At 48.5% G+C, this 20,915-nt stretch overlaps 1 protein-coding gene and 2 long non-coding RNA genes across 5 annotated transcripts in view; all 3 read left to right on the top strand.

The window, feature by feature from the left end:
• Nucleotides 1-20,915, top strand: part of LOC135388499 (peroxynitrite isomerase THAP4-like) — a 73,157-nt gene that overhangs the window by 48,412 nt on the left and 3,830 nt on the right. The gene's annotated exons all lie outside the window — the stretch shown is intronic.
• LOC135387134 (uncharacterized) lies at nucleotides 10,536-13,203 on the top strand. The gene is made up of 2 exons (XR_010420884.1): nucleotides 10,536-12,409; nucleotides 13,023-13,203. It is a non-coding gene; the product is annotated as an uncharacterized LOC135387134 (long non-coding RNA).
• Nucleotides 14,562-17,318, top strand: LOC135387133 (uncharacterized). The gene is made up of 2 exons (XR_010420883.1): nucleotides 14,562-16,524; nucleotides 17,138-17,318. It is a non-coding gene; the product is annotated as an uncharacterized LOC135387133 (long non-coding RNA).

Below are 20,915 nucleotides of genomic sequence, written 5' to 3'. Positions count from 1 at the left end.
GAGCAGTGCATAATGAACGACGTAGCGTTCTTTGTCGTAGCACGTCAGCAAGAGTTTCGTTGTGGAAGGGGCGTTCAGCGCCAACGCATCTTTCAGGTGGCGTTGGTAGGGGGAGAGTTCGTTCTCGTCCACGCACCTGTGTTCGGGTGCCAGGGGAAAATCCCTAGTGAGCGCGTGCAGTTCTTCGGGATATGACAAGTCTACCACGTACACGTAACCCACTTCCGAATCGTGAGGAATGTTGAGAAAATCGATCTCGCTCCACCTCGAAGGATCGACCCACTCAAAACCACCTGTCGGGAGATGGAAAGTCATCGCGTACGGGTACAAACTGTTCACGTCGAGGTACTGGATAAAAGTCTTTTCTTGCTGGGGATCGTAATCGTCGCACCCCTCGTGATTAGCCCGACAGTATCTGTGGAAGCTGTTACAAATGCCTCCCCTGATTCCCTTCTCGATCGTTTCGTACATCTCGCGATCGCTCATGAGCTCGAGTTTGACTTTGGTGAGCTTCAGAGCGCTGCTCCACGCGTAACTGGCGAGGGACACTGTGCGTAGGATATCTAACCTATCCGTCTCTAGCGCAATCTTCCTGAAATACAGTACGACGTCGCAGAGCTGACAGGCGTCGAGCGTGACGTAGAGACGCGTGTAACCGCCGAGGTTCTTACATTCGAACAATTCGAAAATCTCGAGGGCGTACTGATAGTCCTCGTCCGTGATCTCTTGGTCGTTCAGGTCGCTTTTGAAAGCTTCCTTTGGCGGTAGTGCGGGCAAATTGTACGCTTCGAAACTGTCGACGAAGGTGTACGGGTAAATGCCCTTCCTGAGGAGGCGTCGGAAACGGTCACCAAACATTTGACGGGTACAATGAAACGCGCTTTCACCACCGCTGGCGAGCAGGGTTTCCACCAGGTTCGACAAGGAGAGGTTGAAAAACTGCGTGGTATCGCGGAAATGGAGATCGCCAATGTTGAACCCTCTTATCTTTTCCGAGCTCGAAGCTAAGATCCACGGCTCGCCCAGATTTAGAACGTGCATGTGGCGGAGAAGGGAGCTCAAATCGTACTGCAGGTTGTGCACGCACACGACGAGTTCTTTGGTATTACGACACGTAAGGTTACACGTATCACACAGCGTCGCGACAAAATTCGAAGAACCGGACTCTACGAAGCGGGTGTGGTCGTGATGCGATACCTTCCGCGTATGTCGGTTAAATTCGATTCCACAAAATTCGCAGTGTGTAGCGCTCGCGTGCCGAAAGTGGTCTTCCATACTCATGACCAACGGCGCGGGACAACTGTTCAACCTATCGATTTGATCACTAAATCGCTTGAGCGAGAGCAAGCATTTCTCTGCCGCGTTGGGTCCCAAATAGCCATCTACGTCCATTATTTTCCCATCACAACTTCTCACTAGCACAATGCTGTACGAGCTCATCCTGTGCACACTCGAGGCGTCCTTCACGAGCGCGTTTTTTTCCAAAACGCTCTCCGTGTCCAACACCGCGAAATAGGGGTAGGGATGCATGTACTGTATCTTGTTGAAGGAGACACACTCCCCCGCGTTTGGCATTTCGAGAATCACTTCGTTTACGTCTCGACACAGACGTTCGTGTTGCTGCAATGCCTCTCTCGTTCCGTAACCGGACGTGCATTTCTCGCAATAAAAGTAGTCACTTCGTCCCATGAAAGTGCTAAATTTTCGGATCCCATAGAAATGCTCCCTAACCTCGAGCAGGTGGACTTTATCCTTATAGAGCGTGCAGGGAACCCGTCCGGTAGATATCGAACTCTTCTGCTCGTCGAACACGTAGATGTAGACGGAGATTTTGTTTTTTCTCTCCCACAGCGTAATGTCTTCGTAAGTGACTGGGAAGCAGGGCGGCCAGTCTCCGGATGGGAAGGATTCATGTACTTGTGGTATCTTACATGCAGGTTTGGTTTGCTCCTCAAAGGATGTAAGAGTGCCAGCACGCTATACTTGAAACACTCGTTTTCGTGATTCGGCGGAAGTTTGACGTTTGTGAGAGTCTTTGTTTTTCTCTTTAGCAGCTCGGGAAGCTCGATCGTGCATCCTATCCGCTTCGGTTTTAAGCGCGTTAGTTTTAAGTCGACACATTGGACGTCGTTCGAGGTGAAACCAGACCCTTCTCTCGCATAGTTTTCAACGCGTTGCGAGGACTCTGCGATGGCAGCATTTATCGCGCCTTCGATTTCTTGGCGGTTATGAACGACTCTCATGTGAAGGTTCACGTGAAGGAGATGCGAAGTCAACCCGTCGGCTCCGTCCTTAACCATGAGCGCCTTCGAGCACAGACAAAATTTGAAAGGCATGGGATAAGCTTCGAGGACGCGCGTGATTACTGGAGCTATGCTCGGTAGATAGAGTCGCAAATCGTCGACGTTGTCGTCGTGCGGGGAACAGAGAAGCGTGTACCTAGTAGCCGTTCCGTCAAATGCCTCGTCTGTGACAAAAAAAGGAAGAAAAGGAATCGTCTCTCCGTGACGGAGGGATGATTCTCTACGACGTGTTCTCTCAATTCAACGATTCTACGACCCTGGACAGGCTCAGCTTCGTTTCAAAATTCTGGGCTTGCATCTGGTGATTCATCTCGAACCCTACCAGACAGAGGAATGAAATCTGCATACGACTGATCCCCTTCCCACATGAGCAATTCGTCGTCGTCGTCGTCCGTTTCAGGTATTATGAAAGGCGGACTACTGACTCTGTCGTCGTCGTCGTCATCTGAAAGGACGACTGGGCTATTACCGAGATTCTCTATTCTAGCTTCGTGCTCTCTTTCTACGGCCACGAGCATGGCATCGATGGGGTCGTACTGACATACGAGACAGCGCGGCACTGCGGTCAAACAAAATCAGTACGAGATTCCCCCTCACGAAACAATGCTCACTTTTCCCTTCAGTTGAGGAACGCTTGAGATTGTTGATGATGAGAGAGGATGGGATGAGTCCCTGTGGTCAGTGTCATGCGGTGACAGCGGCTATTGGTTCCTGAAAAACAATGTCATACATAGAATACACTCTCACAGCAGAGACGGTCAACTTACATTTTGGTCCACGAAACGCCTCGTGTCGTGGATGGATGCCCCTCGTGGGCTTCCTGTCAATCGTCGTAGAACCAGCGCACCTTTTATAGTCGCTACACCGCTCTCCTCCTCCTCGCATTGCGACGGTGTCGTCTGTACTTTGACCACCCCGCCTTCCATCTTTCGCGCCTTTTTGCGATGTCGCATATGACAATAATACCATCGACGTTGAATAAAACATTACACTAATTTCTAGCTAACACTCTGGGACGACTTGTACATGACGACAAGAAGACCCAGAGTGGGATTCGAACCCAGGATCCTTCTACACTGGGCGCGACACACTAACCACCAATCTAATTTGTACTGCGTGACGTTTTTCGTATTGCGGGGTTCGTGTCTACACATGTCACAACATGTTCAAACACGTTCAAACATGTTCAAACACGTCCAAACATGTTCAGACATGTTCAGTGACGTCACAACATGTTCAAACACGTCCAAACATGTTCAGACACGTTCAATGACATCATAGAGAGGGTGAGAGAGGAACGAGTGTGTCCAGGGGCGACTTCGCCGCCCATGTTCAAACATGTTCAAACACGTCTTAACATGTTTAAACACGTTCAATGACGTCATAGAGAGTGAGAGGCAAAGCTTTACTATAAATGTCAAAGCGAACGTTCGATCGTCATTCCATCATGATCAGCTTGGTAGATCCTCGTAAGTAATACCCATGACGTCATCATCATCGTCGAAATGTTTGAAGAGTTTCGTTTCCAGTGTACAACATTTTTGCTGCGCGTGAAGTCGGTTTTTTCCCGCCTCACATATTTCGGGAGATTGGCAGGGCCCGCTTCTTCTGCACCAATTGCGGTGGATTGTGGTCCAAAGGTACGCTTCCTCGTTATTTTTTTTTAATACGTTCTATAATCGTTCACTTTTTTTTTTTTTTTTTTTCAGAGCAAAAGCATTGGACGGACCGATTGATTCGCCCGTTTCTCGGCTGTCGGACGGTATTGTTCGACGTACGTTGCGAAGGACTTCGACTATTGAAGGAAGATGGAGAAGATGGACCATCAGTGTCACTCTGTGACTGAAGAAGATTGTACGTGTGTGTGTTTGAGATATAAAAACACGCGTTTCTCACACTCCTTTCGTTGCAGATTACGAATGGCTACTGACGGGAGATCTACCCCTGGTCCTAACCTTCAAGCCTCCTCCAAAGACCTTCTTTTTGCGAATCGGCGATCAACTGACTACCTGTCGCTGCGGTGGACTCTGGTCGAGAAACCCCAGCCATTGGTTAGACTCGAGCCTTCGTCCGTATTTGGGCTGCCTTCCCGGCTACGAAACCAAAGCTGGAGCCTAATTCGTGTGTAACGAGAAATAAAAAAAGGTTGTCTACTCTCATTCCGTCTCAGTCATGATGACGCCCGAGCAGAGGTTTGCCACCTTTGTGCAAACACGAATGTATCGGGACTTGCTGCGATTACGCGATTATATTCACGGCGATAGCTGCGAGGGAGACTTTCGCTCGATTCTCAAGACGATACCCTTACGTCTGTTCACCGTCAGTGGGAAGATTGCAAAGAAAATGAAGCGTTTCGTAGATTACAAGCTCGAGCTGCTGGAAAAGTATAGACGAGGAGAGACAGTCGACCCGTGTCTCATCAACGTGGGTTTCAACCGACCTATCGTCCGTCGCTACTGGCTTCTCCACCCATCCCTCGACGTCACGGTGCAGACCGGCGACGACGACGGCGAGCGTCGGGTCAGCACGTTGGAAGATCGTCTTGCAAGGGTCTTGTGTATGTCGTGAAAAAATAAATAGACTATTTTTTACGAAACGAGTTCGCTCACGAGGAGACGTTTTATTGTTTCGTCATTCTCTTCGAGGTTACAGGAAAACATGGATACACAACTTTTCAAGCTGTAGCGTTTCGACATGCGCGTGGCTACGTAGATACAAAAAAGCCCGCAGTAAGGCGAAAAAGGCGATTGAATACACTTGTCGTTATACTCGTCCACTACAGGTAAAGTCCTTCGAAGGTTTGCTTCGATGGGGGGAAGTCCGTAGCTGTCGAAAAACACGGCAGACCCGTCGTAGTTTTTCAGGTAGAGCACCCAGTGCTGCCCGCGTCTTCTTCGCTCTTCCGTATTGATGATTAAATAACCGGGCTTGCGTAAAACGAAGGCTTCGTTTGAAGCACAAATGCCTCTCAGCATGGAGGAAGCGAGGGGGTTCAGGGACACGAGTTCCAAGATGTCGCTCTCGTACATCTTTTCTTATGGGAAGGTGACCGTACGGTCCTTGTCGACGTACATGAGCTTGGGACACTCGGAAATCAAGAGGACGGTGACCGCGTGTGGAAGGGCTTTAGCGAAGCGTAATTGCAGGCGAACGTTTCCTTTTCGCCACTCGTTCAAATGCGAAGGAGAAGAACACTTGTCCACGTCCAAGTTAAAGTAGAGAAGGAACCCGTTCGTTTTAAATCGCTCGTAGCTATACTTGAAATGTTTCTCTCCCAGTTCTTGCAAGAAGTTAAAGTAGGGAATTTTGACGAGGTCGTTCTGAAAGTCGTACTCGGCTCGCACTTGCTGGCCGTCCACGGAGAGCATCGAATGAGACAGGTCGTAACGGCGGAATTTGTAGGGGTTCGATTGGATGTCGCCGAGAAAGTCGGACGTGGCGAGCAGGGCGACGCATAATTTGGAAGGCACCCTTTCGGGGTAAACGTTTTCAAAGTGAGCGTCCAAGCTCCCGGCACTCAAGCTCCGCACCTTGGTTTCCAATCCGCGTAACACGTAGATGGCCGGCGTGGTCTGAAGCCGCCGCTCGTATTCCAAAAATAGGGAAGGTGCCAGCGTCACCTTTTTCAAGTGTAACGTCATTTCTTTAATGTCCACCTCGTAATTGTACGTTTTCTTGTCTTTGGGGACCGATACGAGTTTAAATTCGTCGTTGTTTAACAGGAAAACGACGCGAATTTCGACGGCAGGTACCATCAGGCGCGGCTGTTGAAACAGGTCGGTATTGATCTGACCGACCAGGTTAAAGTATTTTCCACCCTTCGTCGCTTCGTAACGTTGTTTCGGACCGCGAGACGAGACGTCGTAATCGTCCTTTAAATGTTCGTCGTCCTCGACATAAAGTCCAGCCGCGTGCACTGTTTCTTGAGCCGTGGGCATGGAATGAAGCACGACGTCCAAAATACTCCTGTAGGCGTACAACTCGTTGGAACTGACGAGCTTGTTGTTCGCATAAACGGTGACCGTCTTAAACATGCCGCTCAACAGGTGGTTTATTGGGAAAACGACATCATTCTCGTCCATTTCTTCCCCGTCGTCGCGAACAATGCGCACGGTCAAAGAGACGAAACTACCGTAGAGATCCAAGTGTGCCCTTTGCAAATTTTGAATACAAAACTCGATCACGGAATTATTTACTCCGTTGACCGGATAAAAAAGTTGGTACGAAGTATCTTCCACGCCGTATTGAATGGAAGGGGGTTCGAATATCATCACATCACTCGTTAGACAGATCGGCGTCTGTATTTTTCCTTTCGTTGACGTCATGACGGAGCGCGCGCAGCGGATGTGTGACCTTCACGGCGTACCAAAGATATCTGCAGGTGCGTCGTGTGTCGGCGCCTTTTGTTGTCGTTTGCGGCGTTTCTTCCCATTGTTGTTTCCAGAGCCCTCCATGGAATCCAGCACGTCTCTCCCCGTTGCTATGGCCGTCTTTTTTACTGCGCGCGATATTCCTTCGCCATCGGCCAAATTCCGCGCCAAGCGCTTCAACGTTCTCTTGGCGATCGGTTTTATTTGCTGCCAGATGGGAACGATAAACTTGGATATGTTGCTCAACACACCGCCCCCTCGTTGGAAAAGGGGTCCCGTGTACACGGGAATTATTTTGGGGGAATTACGGTACATATTTGAAATGCAACGTTAGATTGGTTCTGCCTTTGGACCGCAACGGCCAGAGTTCGAGGTAACTCGTTACAAGTAACTCGTTACTGTAACTAAGTTCCTTTTTTTGGTAACTTGTAACTTAACTCGGTACTTTTGCGCCGTGGTAACTTTCAGAGGAACTCGTTCCTTTTTCAGGTAACTTTGCCAAAGTAACTTAAGTTAAGTTCCAAGTTACTTTTAACTCGCTTTTCACTCACATCCACATATTTTCTTGCTTTCTCTCCGGTTCCTTCATGGCATTTTTTTACCATAAAACGTGATATTCAATCAATGACAGTATTTTATTGAGGAAGTAAGAACCGCTGCCATTGAAATGAAGCTGAACCATTGTACGCCCACAGGGAGTAAGATGCAAAGCGTTCGAGTAGACCTCTACCAGAGAAACGTCATCATGACATTGGTAGACAGACTGAACCGAAACAAATTGGAAGAAGAGGGCTGGGTTCCACGAACGGGCACTTGTTCGCTGCCTCCCATTGAAAGAAAAGCAGGACCGAGGGTCGCGTCCCTTTAAGGAACCATATCGTAATCCCCTCAAGACCGTGGCTTTCGTGTGCGACCTTGTTCACCTCCAGCTTCGAGCGTAGTTCAATTCTACCAAATATGTGGCGCTGTCGAACACTATGACGTCATTTGTTTACAAACAGGGAGAGGTCCATTGTTGGACATAAACGAAAATGATCTAAGCGTGTTGCACTCCTCCGCAGGCAACTCAGGGTCCAACTCAACTGCTCACGCGCGCTGCACCTTCGTAATGCTATTTTGTGTCCCAACTCCCAAGTAACTTGGAAGTAACTCGTTCTTTTTTTTAAGTAACTCAGTAACTGCGAGTTACATTTCAGGCTGAAGAACTTCGTTATTAACTTAGTTACATTTTTCACACGGTAACTTAACTTGTAACGAGTTCTTTTTGACGGGTAACTTCTCAATCTATGGCAACGGCAAACGTCTTCCCGTTTCGTCCGCGAGAACGATCGTCACTGAAGGAATTTCGAATTGAGACAGGTTAAAATACTGGATGTTATCTAACGTGTAGGTGACGACGTGCTTGTCTTTCTCGTAATAAAAGGGTAGTATTTTTAATATAGGTTTTTTCCCGCTCCCCACGTACGTGGGTTCCACGATATCCGTGTACACGATTATGTTGTGAAACGGGGGTTCCAGGAGTACCTCGACGGAGCTCGTGGCATCCTCATCCCCCGTGAACACGGTACGCGATTCGAAGCCCAAAAGCACGGCCAGGTACTCGGAAAGTCTTAGGGTGGAGGTGCCCTCGGAAAGCCGAATTTTACATTTCTGTTCGGTTCCGTCGAAGCTGAAGCGCGCGCGTTCGCCTACGCGCTGATTAATCGCATTTAGAAGTGCTTGCGGCGTCGCATAATAGCCGGGAGGCAGATGTACTTGCAAAGATCGAGGAATTTTCGTCTTGATCGTGAAAGAAAATTGACGCGCTATGGGGAGAGAGACGCGTAGCGTTTCTTCGTGTCCCTCGACGGGTGTGAGATGTAGCAGCTTGACAAAGGGTTCCAGTACGTGCAACCCTTTCGGTGTTTTCAGAGAGTACACGTTATCCGCGAATTCTAGCGAGGCGTCCAGCTTGTGCGTCTGGAAATACTTGTTGAGTGTGTTCCGTAGGGACGTGGTTTCCGAATTCAGAGTGACGTCGCTGAAAGCGACGGGTGCGGCGTGCTCCAATAAGATAGAGGTGGCTTCGCGTTCGCTCAATTTGGGGGGTTTCACCGCACGACCTGCTTCGCGGGACGCTAGCCAGGCGTCGAGCGCTTGCGCGAGCCGAGGGTCCAATTCCACGGCTTTCACGTCCACGGGTAAGACGAAGTCGTATCGCGATTTATTGTACGCGAAAGAAACGTCGAATTCCGAAAGGGCTTTTCCCAAATCCCTCTCGAGATCCGAGGTGACACGAAAAGTTCTGCCGGCTTCCACCGTGTCCTCGAAAGAAACCTCGATTTTCGCATCTTGCCTTTCGTACCCGATATTTAAAAAATCGTTACTTATGCTGAGATCCATCAGACCGACTTTATACCGATTCGAGAGCTGAAGCGGACTGTCGAAAGCTACCGTGAAGGCGTTGAGTTTATTCGAGGGAAACTTATCCATGCTGGCGTTCGAGAGCAGGTGGACGTAGATGTCTGACATCATTTCCCAATCTTGACCACGTCGCTGCTCGGAACCCAACTGTCGTGTTCTTTGTCGTAACCGAACCAGCGAACCAAGGAGAAGCTCTGACCGTTCAGTTGCTTCTTTCTCAGCACTTTCGTTACTGGCCAAGGCTGATTGGCGTTTCGGGTTACGACGAGTACCTCCTCCGGGTAGAAAGATCCGTCCACTTCCTTACCCCGGTAATCTTCCAGGTGTACGACGGGAGGAGAGGTGTCTCTCAGGCGGGAGACGGTGAAAATCTGAGGCGACCAACTCCCTTCCGAGCTCTTATGAAAACCTTTTCTGTGAAGTAGGACCCTCACTTTATCCCCCAGTTTGAGCTTCTTTTTCACGGAGGGTACGACGGGCTTCCCATTTATCTTATTGAACAGCTCCAATTCGTTTTCGGACATGACTTCGGACGGGCTGATGCCCAAAGTCCTGTGTTTGGTGGTGTTGTAGTCGCGCACGATCTTGGGAAGCGCGGAAACGAAGTGGTATTTTCCCGTTACTCTAAAATAACGGAATATTCTGTTGCGTAAAGTGCGTATGACGCGCTCTGCCTGCGATGCTTTGATTACTGGAGAGAAGGTAGAATACATGTGTACCTTCTTTCGTGAGAGATACTCCTTGACGGTCTTGTTGTAGAATTCCCCGCCTCTGTCGCAAAAGATGCGTGTAGGTACGTTACCTCCCCGAAAAAGTCTTATCATGGCCCTTTTCATTTCGGCGGGGCGCTTCGTCTTTAGCGGGAGGGTGCGCAGAAAGCGGGAGAGGGAATCGATTGCCACGAGAATGTAGCGGTAGCCACCGTTGAATCTCTTGTATTTTGAAAAATCGGCGAGGTCCATTTGCCACACGTCGTTGATCTTGAGCGCGATGATGCGTCTCCTATTAAACTTTCTTCTGACCGGATGGTGGAGCGTGTAGGCATCCAGCTTTCTGAGAATGGCGAGAGCCTTCTTTTTGCTCAAGTGATGCACTTTTCTATAGCGTTCCACACCCCCCAAACCACCCTCTGGTTTCTCATATCCCTCCATAAGTCGTCCACGCAATGGAGGCCTGCTGCTGCTGTTGAGGCTCGCGAGATTTGGGTAGAGAAATCAGACGCAATAGTTTCGAGACTTTGAGGAACCAGGAAGGTTTCTTTCCCGTCTTACGTTGCAACAAATAATTGACGAGTTCGTAAACGGAGGAGTGTCTGATGGGCTTGCCCGACACGGAGACACAACCCTCGCGATCCCAGGAAAGAACCTTCTTTAATTCCGAGACGACCCTTTCCGCTTCCTCTTCGTCCACCTCTGGAGAGAGGAGCGAATAGTCAAAGTCATTTGTAGCGTCGGACGCCTTGTTTTTATTGTCGTAGGGGTCAAATCCGTACTGCTTGAGTATGCGATACAGTGCTTGCAGTATGAGTTTCACTTTGACGTCGTCGCTCTTCTTCGAGGAAAGAATGTTTCCGATGGAGGAGGAGGAGGAGGTGGTCACTTCAATTCTCTTGGCCATTGGCGAAAAGGTTCAACACGGAGGAAAGCAGGAGAGGAACCACCGACGAAAGAACGCCCTGTCCTCGCTGCTGAGACAGATAGCGCTTCAAACGTTGCGGATTCTTGTGAATCTTTTTGTAGGCGAGCCGTCGTAAAAAGCGTTTGTGCTTCTTCAAACGCGCGAACGTATCTGGAGCTAGAGCCACCTTTCCGTTCAATACATTGAGGCAAATTTCGGAGAGGTGTTTCATGTCGGACGAGGACGAACGTCTCAAGACGTCGCGACGGCGTGGAGGGGGTAGAGTGGAGAGTACTTTGAGTAAAGTGAGGTGAGGGCGGAGATTCATTTCGGAGCGTAGATATATTGACGTTCTCCCGGAAAGATATTGCTACGCAACCTGTGATCCTCGTGCGTATAGTTGTGGAGATCCACAAGTAAATATGCGTGGGGCGACGACATCGCTTGTTTATATGCGTCCAGAAAATACTCCAATCTTTTTCTGCCAAATAGCTGTTGGCCGAAATGTTCCATCTGGTGCACGCTGCGCACGGTGCGCCACAGGACGACGTAACTGGCGTTGTAGGATATTGTTCTAAAATGGCTACTGTCGAAAAAGATGTTTTGAACGAGTAAGAAGATCGACGCGTTGGCGTGGTGAGAACCCCGAATGAAAAGATCGGTCACCTCCTTCAAGGAACCGGCGTCGGTCATGTGATCGTCGACGACGATCAGCGTAGCGCGCGACGTGTCCCACTCTCGCGGTAGCTTCTTGGTAAATTTTACGGAGTCCCCGAGTTCGTCCTGCATGCTCGGCGAAGCATATTTCTGCACGTAGAATATTTGTGACGGAGGCTTGTCTACCACGTCGTTCAGGTTCCTCAACACGTTAGCAACGAACGTAGATTTGCCGCACATGGAGGGACCGCTTAAGATACAGCGAAAAGGATGACGGAAACGAAAAGGTTCGGGGGAAGACATGTTACGTGCGTACACGTTGCACGAAGAGAAAGAAGAGACTGAGACTCGAGGAGAAATGCATTGCTTTTATTTACACATCCTCGTCGTCGTCCTCTACATCGGAACTGCGTTCCCAATACAGATTGTCCAGGCTAAAGTTGGACTTCTTTTTCGCCAGTCTGTCCGCCGCTAAGATGCGGTCGAGCGTCTTCATCTTGTCCTGACACATTTCTTGACGTGCTTGCAACCATTCCAGACGGTGGACTTGAAAGGCTTCCTCCACGATGCCGCGTATAAATTCGCGAAGTTCTTCGTTTTTTGTCTTTTCCTTGCGACGACGAGAAACGCAGGAGAATAAACCACACATGGCGTTTTCCACGTATCGGTCAGAATGATGACGCGAGCGCGGTGCGCGCTGCCTTTATACAGATAAACGCGCGCGCGCAAAGAACGGAGAATGAAAGCGAAACTGAAAAGCCACCCGTCGCCGCTAGGAGCGCGCGCGCGCAGCAGAGAGCCGAAACCGAAAACACCCGCGGCCGGCGCAGAGGGAGCTAGCAGCGCGCGCGCGCATGCGCAGACGGGTGGAGTAGAGGGCGCGCGCGCATCCATAGCGGCCGCTGCGCGTCGCCTCTCTCAGTTTCTCTCGGACCGTCGCGGAAGACGGACGTGCGCTCCGCGCGCTCGCTCACTTTCTGGCTGGATCTCGTAGAGAGCAGACGTGTGTGTTCTCCGCGCTCGCTCAGTTTCTGCCTGGAAGTTGCCGCGGGGGAAAAGGTGAGTGATTTGACGCGCTCCTTTTCTCGTATGTTTGCCGTGTTTAGCGGTGACCGCGCTCGTGTTAAGCCTTTTCTCGCATGTTTAGACTTGTTTTGCGGTGTCCAAGCCTGTTGACGCATGTTTAGCGATGTGTGGTTCCCGCCTTGTGTTAGCTGCGTAGTGTTGAGGTTAGGCCTAAGCGATCGTCCCCGTAAGCATCTTTCCTCGTATGTTTGCCGTGTTTAGCGGTGACCGCGCTCGTGTTAAGCCTTTTCTCGCATGTTTAGCGATGTGTGGTTCCCGCCTTGTGTTAGCTGCGTAGTGTTGGGGTTAGGCCTAAGCGATCGCCCCCGTAAGCCTCTTTCCTCGTATGTTTGCCGTGTTTAGCGGTGACCGCGCTCGTGTTAAGCCTTTTCTCGCATGTTTAGCAATGTGTGGTTCCCGCCTTGTGTTAGCTGCGTAGTGTTGGGGTTAGGCCTAAGCGATCGTCCCCGTAAGCCTTTTCCCCCGATGTGTACTGTTTTCTGTTTAGCAGTAGCGGTTAGACCTTTTCTCTCGCATGCCTAGACTTGCTTAGCAGTGCTGTCATTTTTACCCGCCGCTAGTATCTTGTTCTGTCTTTCTCGTCTAGAGCTATGATGGTGGCGCCATCTGGTGTGATGCCTTGCAACTAAGTGGCCACCTGTCGTCGATCTCTGCAACTGCTGGGTGCAAACTACCAACATGGCGGACGCTGGTCACTCGGGTGTTGCGGAGCGGCTTCTTCGCCGCGGCATCGTTGATTTTCGAATAAATTGTTTCTCTCCACTCTATTTCTATCTTTTTATTCTATTTTCTGCCTATTTTTTATTTTTTATGACCACGATTATCCGGAAATGCACAACTGGTCTGGACGCGAGATAGACGTTCCCCAATTAGTGTGATGGCTCCCTGGAGGGTGCTGATTAATGTGGGGGGTCCCAATTAGCTCTAATTGCTAATTAATGGCGTCCAGACCAGTTGTGCGTTTCCGGATAATCGTGGTCAGTACTTACTACTCTTGTGTTTACCTGACATATTGATTTTATGTTGACTTATGGAACTTTAAGTCTTGTTGACAATTACACAGGAAGGTAACAGGTCTTTCTGTAGACTCCATATACTTTACACAAATTTCGTGTGACCTTTATGTGTAAGTCTTGTTATATGTGATCTCAATTTCTCTGTTGACTTTGTTGTGACTCAGCTATCAATGAGTCGGCGTCACCCACGAAACTACCTTCGTTCTTTTTTAAAAGGCTTCGCGTCCGTTACCCGTGAGGCACTCGGTATATTCTTCTTAATCGACGAAGATATATGATTTACTGAAGCAAGATTAACGCCATCCCCGTATGATGTGAAGACTTTTTGTGGACTTTCTGTGACTTGAGCGAAGTTGAATTTCTCCGTTCTATTGTTCGCTCAATCGCAACAGGCATAAAATACACGAAATGAAGTACTGCAAAACTATATATGTATCTATTTTATTCCGAAAATGCATACCTTGAAAGTGGTATCCAGTGTCGACACAATCATACAAAACATCCCGCGCGCACAGTAGCGAAGTATTCCACACGTACACATGCTTTATTCCACACAGTGTCGCGTGGCACAATAGACAGTCAATGACGTGTTGCGGTCTGAGTTCTTCGGGTGACCCACGATAACGGTGGACTTCAAAATCCACTGAATTTCGGCGAAAGCGATGTCTGTGAAGCGCTGGAGAGAAATGTGTCTGAATAGGGCATTCAATCGCAAATTAGTAATGTTCAAACACAAGTGAGTAAAACCGAGTAGAATGGTCATAGCAACAACAAATTTGGTTCACAATCAACACCGGCCACGAACTGATACTTGTACACTTACCTGACGGGACGGAAAACTGCTGCTGCCGCTAGAAACATACAAAACCCTACAGCACAACAGTCATGGTATGAATACAAGTGATGATTGATCACACACTTCTATCACACAGCTTAACCTTTAGGACGCAAAATGATATCCTCCTTTGTTCTTTCATGGCATGCGAAAACGAGAATGAAATTAGCAGAACGATGCAGAAGAATTATGACGAGTTCGTAAACGGAGGAGTGTCTGATGGGCTTGCCCGACACGGAGACACAACCCTCGCGATCCCAGGAAAGAACCTTCTTTAATTCCGAGACGACCCTTTCCGCTTCCTCTTCGTCCACCTCTGGAGAGAGGAGCGAATAGTCAAAGTCATTTGTAGCGTCGGACGCCTTGTTTTTATTGTCGTAGGGGTCAAATCCGTACTGCTTGAGTATGCGATACAGTGCTTGCAGTATGAGTTTCACTTTGACGTCGTCGCTCTTCTTCGAGGAAAGAATGTTTCCGATGGAGGAGGAGGAGGAGGTGGTCACTTCAATTCTCTTGGCCATTGGCGAAAAGGTTCAACACGGAGGAAAGCAGGAGAGGAACCACCGACGAAAGAACGCCCTGTCCTCGCTGCTGAGACAGATAGCGCTTCAAACGTTGCGGATTCTTGTGAATCTTTTTGTAGGCGAGCCGTCGTAAAAAGCGTTTGTGCTTCTTCAAACGCGCGAACGTATCTGGAGCTAGAGCCACCTTTCCGTTCAATACATTGAGGCAAATTTCGGAGAGGTGTTTCATGTCGGACGAGGACGAACGTCTCAAGACGTCGCGACGGCGTGGAGGGGGTAGAGTGGAGAGTACTTTGAGTAAAGTGAGGTGAGGGCGGAGATTCATTTCGGAGCGTAGATATATTGACGTTCTCCCGGAAAGATATTGCTACGCAACCTGTGATCCTCGTGCGTATAGTTGTGGAGATCCACAAGTAAATATGCGTGGGGCGACGACATCGCTTGTTTATATGCGTCCAGAAAATACTCCAATCTTTTTCTGCCAAATAGCTGTTGGCCGAAATGTTCCATCTGGTGCACGCTGCGCACGGTGCGCCACAGGACGACGTAACTGGCGTTGTAGGATATTGTTCTAAAATGGCTACTGTCGAAAAAGATGTTTTGAACGAGTAAGAAGATCGACGCGTTGGCGTGGTGAGAACCCCGAATGAAAAGATCGGTCACCTCCTTCAAGGAACCGGCGTCGGTCATGTGATCGTCGACGACGATCAGCGTAGCGCGCGACGTGTCCCACTCTCGCGGTAGCTTCTTGGTAAATTTTACGGAGTCCCCGAGTTCGTCCTGCATGCTCGGCGAAGCATATTTCTGCACGTAGAATATTTGTGACGGAGGCTTGTCTACCACGTCGTTCAGGTTCCTCAACACGTTAGCAACGAACGTAGATTTGCCGCACATGGAGGGACCGCTTAAGATACAGCGAAAAGGATGACGGAAACGAAAAGGTTCGGGGGAAGACATGTTACGTGCGTACACGTTGCACGAAGAGAAAGAAGAGACTGAGACTCGAGGAGAAATGCATTGCTTTTATTTACACATCCTCGTCGTCGTCCTCTACATCGGAACTGCGTTCCCAATACAGATTGTCCAGGCTAAAGTTGGACTTCTTTTTCGCCAGTCTGTCCGCCGCTAAGATGCGGTCGAGCGTCTTCATCTTGTCCTGACACATTTCTTGACGTGCTTGCAACCATTCCAGACGGTGGACTTGAAAGGCTTCCTCCACGATGCCGCGTATAAATTCGCGAAGTTCTTCGTTTTTTGTCTTTTCCTTGCGACGACGAGAAACGCAGGAGAATAAACCACACATGGCGTTTTCCACGTATCGGTCAGAATGATGACGCGAGCGCGGTGCGCGCTGCCTTTATACAGATAAACGCGCGCGCGCAAAGAACGGAGAATGAAAGCGAAACTGAAAAGCCACCCGTCGCCGCTAGGAGCGCGCGCGCGCAGCAGAGAGCCGAAACCGAAAACACCCGCGGCCGGCGCAGAGGGAGCTAGCAGCGCGCGCGCGCATGCGCAGACGGGTGGAGTAGAGGGCGCGCGCGCATCCATAGCGGCCGCTGCGCGTCGCCTCTCTCAGTTTCTCTCGGACCGTCGCGGAAGACGGACGTGCGCTCCGCGCGCTCGCTCACTTTCTGGCTGGATCTCGTAGAGAGCAGACGTGTGTGTTCTCCGCGCTCGCTCAGTTTCTGCCTGGAAGTTGCCGCGGGGGAAAAGGTGAGTGATTTGACGCGCTCCTTTTCTCGTATGTTTGCCGTGTTTAGCGGTGACCGCGCTCGTGTTAAGCCTTTTCTCGCATGTTTAGACTTGTTTTGCGGTGTCCAAGCCTGTTGACGCATGTTTAGCGATGTGTGGTTCCCGCCTTGTGTTAGCTGCGTAGTGTTGAGGTTAGGCCTAAGCGATCGTCCCCGTAAGCATCTTTCCTCGTATGTTTGCCGTGTTTAGCGGTGACCGCGCTCGTGTTAAGCCTTTTCTCGCATGTTTAGCGATGTGTGGTTCCCGCCTTGTGTTAGCTGCGTAGTGTTGGGGTTAGGCCTAAGCGATCGCCCCCGTAAGCCTCTTTCCTCGTATGTTTGCCGTGTTTAGCGGTGACCGCGCTCGTGTTAAGCCTTTTCTCGCATGTTTAGCAATGTGTGGTTCCCGCCTTGTGTTAGCTGCGTAGTGTTGGGGTTAGGCCTAAGCGATCGTCCCCGTAAGCCTTTTCCCCCGATGTGTACTGTTTTCTGTTTAGCAGTAGCGGTTAGACCTTTTCTCTCGCATGCCTAGACTTGCTTAGCAGTGCTGTCATTTTTACCCGCCGCTAGTATCTTGTTCTGTCTTTCTCGTCTAGAGCTATGATGGTGGCGCCATCTGGTGTGATGCCTTGCAACTAAGTGGCCACCTGTCGTCGATCTCTGCAACTGCTGGGTGCAAACTACCAACATGGCGGACGCTGGTCACTCGGGTGTTGCGGAGCGGCTTCTTCGCCGCGGCATCGTTGATTTTCGAATAAATTGTTTCTCTCCACTCTATTTCTATCTTTTTATTCTATTTTCTGCCTATTTTTTATTTTTTATGACCACGATTATCCGGAAATGCACAACTGGTCTGGACGCGAGATAGACGTTCCCCAATTAGTGTGATGGCTCCCTGGAGGGTGCTGATTAATGTGGGGGGTCCCAATTAGCTCTAATTGCTAATTAATGGCGTCCAGACCAGTTGTGCGTTTCCGGATAATCGTGGTCAGTACTTACTACTCTTGTGTTTACCTGACATATTGATTTTATGTTGACTTATGGAACTTTAAGTCTTGTTGACAATTACACAGGAAGGTAACAGGTCTTTCTGTAGACTCCATATACTTTACACAAATTTCGTGTGACCTTTATGTGTAAGTCTTGTTATATGTGATCTCAATTTCTCTGTTGACTTTGTTGTGACTCAGCTATCAATGAGTCGGCGTCACCCACGAAACTACCTTCGTTCTTTTTTAAAAGGCTTCGCGTCCGTTACCCGTGAGGCACTCGGTATATTCTTCTTAATCGACGAAGATATATGATTTACTGAAGCAAGATTAACGCCATCCCCGTATGATGTGAAGACTTTTTGTGGACTTTCTGTGACTTGAGCGAAGTTGAATTTCTCCGTTCTATTGTTCGCTCAATCGCAACAGGCATAAAATACACGAAATGAAGTACTGCAAAACTATATATGTATCTATTTTATTCCGAAAATGCATACCTTGAAAGTGGTATCCAGTGTCGACACAATCATACAAAACATCCCGCGCGCACAGTAGCGAAGTATTCCACACGTACACATGCTTTATTCCACACAGTGTCGCGTGGCACAATAGACAGTCAATGACGTGTTGCGGTCTGAGTTCTTCGGGTGACCCACGATAACGGTGGACTTCAAAATCCACTGAATTTCGGCGAAAGCGATGTCTGTGAAGCGCTGGAGAGAAATGTGTCTGAATAGGGCATTCAATCGCAAATTAGTAATGTTCAAACACAAGTGAGTAAAACCGAGTAGAATGGTCATAGCAACAACAAATTTGGTTCACAATCAACACCGGCCACGAACTGATACTTGTACACTTACCTGACGGGACGGAAAACTGCTGCTGCCGCTAGAAACATACAAAACCCTACAGCACAACAGTCATGGTATGAATACAAGTGATGATTGATCACACACTTCTATCACACAGCTTAACCTTTAGGACGCAAAATGATATCCTCCTTTGTTCTTTCATGGCATGCGAAAACGAGAATGAAATTAGCAGAACCAACACCGGCCCTGAACTGATACTTGTACAGGTTGGGACAAAAGTTTACGGAACACGCGAGCGGTGTGTTTTTTCGTCGGTACGACACCCTAGCGGCTGGCGGAAGCGGGTGAGTTCACTGCTTCGGAGGGGCGCAAGCGTGCGGTGCCAGAGACACAGCGGTAGTTCTGGTCGCCTGGTTCTTTGGGAAGTGGAAGCTACCGCTGTGTGTCGCTAAGAGCGTACCCTTCCACCCCTCCGAAACAGTGAACTCACCCGCTTCCTGCAGCCGCTAGGGTGTCGCACCGAAGAAAAAGTACGCCGCTCGCGTGTTCCGTAAACTTTTGTCCCAACCTGTACACTTACCTGACGGGACGCAAGACCGCAGCCGCTGCTCGAAACGAACAGCAAAAACCTACAGCACAACAGTCATCGTATGAATATGAGTGAAGCTTGATGAAACATGATACTTCTATGATACAGCTTACCTCTTACGACGCAAAATCATATCCTCCTTCGTTCTGTAATTGACGAGCGAACGCTGAAAGCCTGAGACAATTGAAACATGTTGCAACAGTCCCAACGACATTCCGATGATGCTACTGGCGATGACTCCTTCGTGATGAGGCGAGGCACTGAGGCGCAGAATCAAAATGTGCAGCAAACCTGTCGCATGCGCATGATCCTCATGTGGTCGTATAAGTTGGAAATATATTGTGTACTGAACTGAAGTAAAGTAATACGAGGAACCGTCTTTTCAAAGCCATCGAAAATGTATTTAGTGTTTTAATATGTAGTTAAAAGGTGGCAAAGTTGCGTTCAAGCTGCTACATTTAAGTATAAGGTCAGATCCCAATACCGCTTTGTTTAGAGAGCCGATAACACGGACCTCTCCACCTCCCAGGAGTGGTGTACACCCCACATGGTTTTTTACAACACACCCAGAAATTGCTGATATTACCCAGCTTGTCTCCCAATGAATAGAGCAGTATGCCTCTATATACATATACTCCCCCCCCTCCCTATGGGATGATCGGTGCCCCCTTGAGGTCGACCTCTGTGAACATTACTGTCCGATAATGCAGTAATTAATAATACGGAATTCATCTATGTAAAAAAAAAAAACGGTTGAAATAAGTACTTGCTACATAGGCGCATAGAAAGTCCACAAACTGTCAACAGCGAAATCTATATACCTTGTCCACAGAAGGTACACATAGGGTAGTTCAAGAGATTGTAAAAATGATATCAATAGCAATTCCTGTTGACTTGATCAACAAGAAGTTAAAGTCAACACACTGTCAAGACAGGAAGCAAGAAGTCCACAAGAAGTCCGCAGAAAGGAAAAATCCATTTTCATAAGGGTTAACACTATGGCAGGCGCAATATTGTAGAAATACACGGGTTTCCCTATGAAACCAAGGAAAATCTAATGGAAAAGCTTGGGGAAGTGGTGAAGGTTCTTGACTTGCCATACCCACAGCAGTAGATGTCAAGGCAATACACAGGCTCCCAGCAAAACCAGGCAAACTGCCTGTAATCTTAGCAAAGTTATTGAATAGAAGAACTAGAGATTTATGGATGGAAAGAAAAACAAGGTTACGGAGAACATGTGTGATGAATCAATAGATATACCTTGACGAAAACATGACGGAAATGAACCGTAAGCTGTACTATGAGGCAGGAATGCGCGCGAGGGAGCTCGGATATCAGTACACCTGGCATAAATACGTCACCACGTATGTCCGAAAACAAGACGGTGTCAGTCTTATCCGTATCAGCAAAACTGCACACATACAGAAAATAATTTGAGATTTTCAAATTCAGAAGAAGTTATCTGTCGTTTTAGTTCATATATTATGTATGTACTACCACGGGAAGTCAGTCATATCTTTCCTAATCAAAGTGTTACTCGACTTCTACATTTAAATGTACAATGCATAAGAAGCAAACATGCCAAACTTCAAGCACTTTTCCAAAATATAAGTTGTGCTTTGGACGTTATTATGCTCACTGAAACACGGTCTCAATGTGAAGACGATTTATTATGCTTAGAGGGATATGAGAAATTCTATCTAAATCAGATATCTAGGAGAGGGGGTCGAGTATCTGTTCATGTAAAAGATCGTGATTGTGTACTGGTTCCTGAATACTCTATCATAACTGATGATTTTGAAGTTCTCAGTGTCCGTTGTAACCAATCTATGCTTACTGTCCTTTACCGCCCACCATCAAGTAGCGTGTGTTTATTGCTCACTTTTTTGATGAATACTTCATGTTTGTTTCCCAACAAAAGTATGAGGTTTTTAGGCGGAGATTTTAATATTCATATGGCGTCAAACTCTGTTAAAAAAAACAG

Source organism: Ornithodoros turicata, chromosome 3 (genome assembly GCF_037126465.1).
Source record: "Ornithodoros turicata isolate Travis chromosome 3, ASM3712646v1, whole genome shotgun sequence".
Classification (NCBI taxonomy): domain Eukaryota; kingdom Metazoa; phylum Arthropoda; class Arachnida; order Ixodida; family Argasidae; genus Ornithodoros; species Ornithodoros turicata.
The sequence above is the reverse complement of the archived record's forward strand: the minus strand, read 5'-3'. Positions and strand labels throughout refer to the sequence as shown.